The sequence below is a fragment of the Zalophus californianus genome, chromosome 13, assembly GCF_009762305.2.
Source record: "Zalophus californianus isolate mZalCal1 chromosome 13, mZalCal1.pri.v2, whole genome shotgun sequence".
Classification (NCBI taxonomy): domain Eukaryota; kingdom Metazoa; phylum Chordata; class Mammalia; order Carnivora; family Otariidae; genus Zalophus; species Zalophus californianus.
Genome location: NC_045607.1, coordinates 57,137,083 through 57,141,733, shown reverse-complemented (window position 1 = coordinate 57,141,733; position 4,651 = coordinate 57,137,083). Strand labels below are relative to the sequence as shown.

The following is a 4,651-nucleotide window of genomic DNA, read 5'->3' as shown; positions in this document are numbered from 1 at the left end:
AGGTTAAGAAATAGAAAATTTCCATTGGCTTGAACGGAAGCTACTCTGTCCGTGTCACATCACGCACATTTTACTCCCTGACTCACCCATCCTCAATGATAAAACAATCCTTAATTTTCCATTAAGCATTCTCTTGCTTTATTTTTAAATAATTTGTCAGAAATGTGTTTAGGCTTAAATAATGTGTTGTTTAGATTTTCTTGTTTCAAAACTTTTAAAATATGGAATTACATGATTTATCAGGGAGCTCTTTGAATATGAGGGAGACATGGAGATAGAGCAGGAGAAAATAAAAGCAAAGAATGTGCTGAAGGTGGTATAACAAGATAAGATGACCCTAAGGCAATACGGTCATTTATAAAGGAAAGGAAATGGAATAATCTGAAAATATTAATGGAGAATGGTCAAAATGATTCAGAGTCTTAATCATCACCTTTTTATAACATGTTTTACAGCTAGCTCCACTTTTCCTCCTAGTATATATAGTTAGGAGAATCTTTCTGAGTTTGGATTTAGCCTCATTCTGGCTTCCCTGTTTCCTGTTTCTGATCATTGACTGTGGATTTCATTTTTGCTCTCTGCCTCTTAATACACAGTGGTTTAGATGTCACTTGTTTCTCATGCTTACCCTGGAGTATGGGCAGCAGTCAGACTTTCTCCCTGCTCAAGAGATATGTCCCATTTCCAGCCAAACTATCCAAAACCTTCAGACTATGTCAGAATCCCAAACATTGCCACTACTGTCTTGAAACAAGGTTAGCTACACTATGTAAATATACATCCTCAACCTTCTCAAACTGAACTACAATTAGAAATGACTTGCAATTTTGGACTGATATATGTATCTTCCTTATAATACTGCAAATTACCTACCCGCCCACCCAAACCTAGCTCATTTCTTGGTACAGAGTCTGTGCTCAATAAATGCTTACTACATGGGAAAAAGAATGAATGAATGAATGCCAATGCAGAGTATTAGAACCTAAACAGATTTTTCCCAACGACTGGCAAGGTAGGATAACTGTAACAAAGATTTAGTGTCATTTCTGGATTCACATTATATATCCTCTGCTTTATGGCCTGGTGACCTTAGACAAGTTACTTACTCTCAGTCCACTCATCTGTAAAATGAAATATAGTAACAGAGCTTACCTCATTGAATTGTTAACAAAATTAGATGAGTACTGTGCCTGGTACAAAGTTAAAGAAAAAAAAACTTATTATCAAAAGCTATTACATGGAATAGTATACAAGTAAATCTGCTGGGTGTTGCTATTTTTAAATGTCACCTTTTTAAAACTAATTTGCTTGTAGTCATTTGTTTTCCTTGAGTGCAAAGAAATGTTTCATCTATCTGGATTCTTAGCAGACCTCTGCCAAATTAATTAGAAGAGATGTACCCTTCACTATATTAATAATAGCAAGTCATACTATAGAAATTTGAACGACCTTATTATTGCCTTACCAATTTTTCTTGAAATAGGCAGCAGAGTGTCTATTATACATAGGAAGAGCTTCCTTTGAAACATAACTGCGGAAGAATTTATCCTATTTTGTATTTGCAAGAGATGTCTATTTCCTTCTTAAACACCACTTTTCATTTGGCAGCCAGAGGAAAAAAAAGTGTACTGCAGTAATATATTTAAGCTTTTGGTCTGTTTCTGCATAATCTAATTTTTATACACTCTGCACAAATTGTAGCCACTTCATCAAAGTCATATTATTTTTTCTCTTAACAATGCAATGACAGTGATTAATTTCTAAAGACTAGTAAACAAAAACCTTACCTTGGAAGAGATTAAAACTGAGCTGCAGACTGTGTGAGGGCTAACAAATTTATACACATACTGATGCATCACACATATTCTATGAATGGAGTGATCTGTATGTCTAAATATTCCTATAGAAAGAATAGAAAACAAGATAATATGGTCCACTACATTTTGATAAATATATTCCCTATACCTGGCTACATTTTAATTATAAAACAGTAAATGTTAGTGGTCACATATAAAAAAGTTAATGAATTCTCAAATAATGATTTCAATATGAAATGAAGACAGATAATTTATTCTTTTTTTTTAAGATTTTATTTATTTATTTGAGAGAGAGAGCGAGCACATGAGAGGGGATAGGGTCGGAGGGAGAAGCAGACTCCCTGCTGAGCAGGGAGCCCGATGCGGGACTCGATCCCGGGACTCCAGGATCATGACCTGAGCCGAAGGCAGTGGCTTAACCAGCTGAGCCACCCAGGCGCCCGACAGATAATTTATTCTTTAAAAATAATTCTCTTATAGAATGCTTATTTACTTTTCATTTTACAATTATACTAAATCTATCTCTAATAAAATCAGAGTTGGCCTTTCTCTCTCCCGGCCATTTTGGCAGCTGGTTTTGGTTGGGGCCGTCCCACATCTAAGGCAGGAAGATGGTGGCCACAAAGAAGAAGAAGAAGAGTCGATCAACTCCAGGCTCCAGCTTGTTATGAAAAGTGGAGTACGTGCTGGGGTACAAGCAGACTCTGAAAATGATCAGACCTGGCAAAGCGAAACTGGTCATCCTCGCCAACAACTGCCCAGCCTTGAGGAAATCTGAAATAGAATACTATGCCATGTTGGCCAAAACTGGTGTCCATCACTACATTTGCAATAATATTGAATTGGGCACAGCATGTGGGAAATACTACAGGGTATGCACACTGGCTATCATTGATCCAGGTGATTCTGATATCATTCAAAGCATGCCAGAACAGACTGGTGAAAAGTAAATCACGCACAATTTTTCTTTAATAAAACTGGCCACAGCTTGTTTTTAAAACAAACAAACAAAAAAATCAGAGTTGAACTATTTTATCACAGGCAAATCAAGTCATGAACAAAATTGGCAATTTATTTACCTTGCCTAAGAATATTTTTCTTAGTTATTTTAGTGTGACAAAATTACTGTATTTTGTAAATAGCTCTTGATTAGACCTTCGAAATAAGCAATGAAAACCAATTAGCATTTTTTCACTATCTGATTTATTTTGGTATATATATCTAATCCAACATATATTAAATAAGCAAACAATAGCATTCTGAGATAGTGCTATTGCCAGGGTGTATGTACTGGTATAACAAAGACAAGAGTAGTGCTTCAAAAAAGGAGATTCATTTTCAGTTTAAACTCTGTGCAAGAAGGAATGAAGAGGGAACTAAGGGAGCAAGAGAGAGGAGGGAGAAAAAAAGCGAGGAAGGAAAAAAGAGGAGTAGAAGAAAGAAGCATCCACTGGAGAACCATGAACTCTATAAAAGACAAGTTGGAGCCAAAATGAATTGTGTTTATAGAGACTGAACAACAATCCAAAACCTCCTCCAGGATGTCAAATAAAAACTAGGTATGAAATCTCAACTTTGAACAAAATATTGCAGAACACTTAAGTAAGAAGCTAGAAGATGTAATCTTAGATCCAACCAGACCATGGACTAGAAACATCATCTGAAACATGAAAATGAGGTTTCAGGGAACTCAGCCAAGAGGCTTATATCCTAGAGACCCTGTGAGTTGTTCATGGTTCTTCAATGAGGAAGATGTACACATATTTTGTAAAAGAAGAATAAACATTAAAAACTGGAATGCTTAAATATCAGCTCCAAAGTTTAAATTTTATTGCCTGGAAGTCAATAAGCAAATTGTCAAAATAATCTGTATGCTACCATAGTTAAGCTTACTTTATTAAAGGTTTTGACACATGACAATTCATTGTCTGAATATGTAAGTGAATAAAGTACAATATGTGGACTCACAGATATTTTGAAGAAGCAGGTATTTGGACCACAATTCCCTTACCTGCTTTACATTGCCACTTCAACAATTTTGAACTGGGTTTGAAGAGTGAACTATAATTCACAGAGCAATCCCACACAGACATTTCTTCCACCTGGGCCAGTGTTGTAGCTGGATGGATCCTTTATGATTCTTATTATTGATTGCAGGGTGCATTTCAGCAAAAACCATCAGGGAACTTGAACAAGATTTGCTACTCAAAGGTCCTGAAAAGTACACAGCATACCTGAGGGCCACACAGTAAGATTGTCAGGGAGAGAGAGAGATTGTGTGTGTGTGTGTGTGTGTGTGTGTGTGTGTGTGCCCGCACGCACGCGTGTGTGTGTGTATGAGAGAGAGAGAGAGAGAGTGAAAGAGAGGATCTGGGGTTCTGCTTATTAGGGTCCAAAGGCAGAGTGTCTAGGGTTTTGCAGGTTCATGCTTCACCAACTAATTTAAAGCATAAGAGCAGGAAATAGGGTGCAGGGAAGGGAGTAACAGTGTCATGCAAACTGTCAGTTATCTAGGTTTCCCAGTGCTTTTTGATAGAGGGAACTTCATGGGGTGGGCAGCTTAATTCCTTACCTGGTTGTTTTGCTAGTAGCAGTTTCATACAGCTGACAATGTGCATATTCAAGATGAATGCCTTTGAAATGGTTGCCTCAGCAATCAAAACCCTAATGTCAAGCATTTACACTATAATCAAAAAGCTTAATGTCAGGTATTCCACTACAGTATTATAGTGCACTCATGAGCCATATGCAGTTATTTCTTGTATTATACATAAATATATAACTAATCTGGGGGAACCTGGGTGACTCAGTCAGTTGGGTGTCTGCCTTCGGCT

The 4,651-nt window shown here is 36.9% G+C and overlaps 1 pseudogene; it reads left to right on the top strand.

Moving 5' to 3' along the window:
- The first annotated feature begins 2,428 nt into the window (after positions 1-2,428).
- LOC113934981 lies at positions 2,429-2,767 on the top strand (annotated as a pseudogene).
- The last annotated feature ends 1,884 nt before the right edge of the window (positions 2,768-4,651 follow it).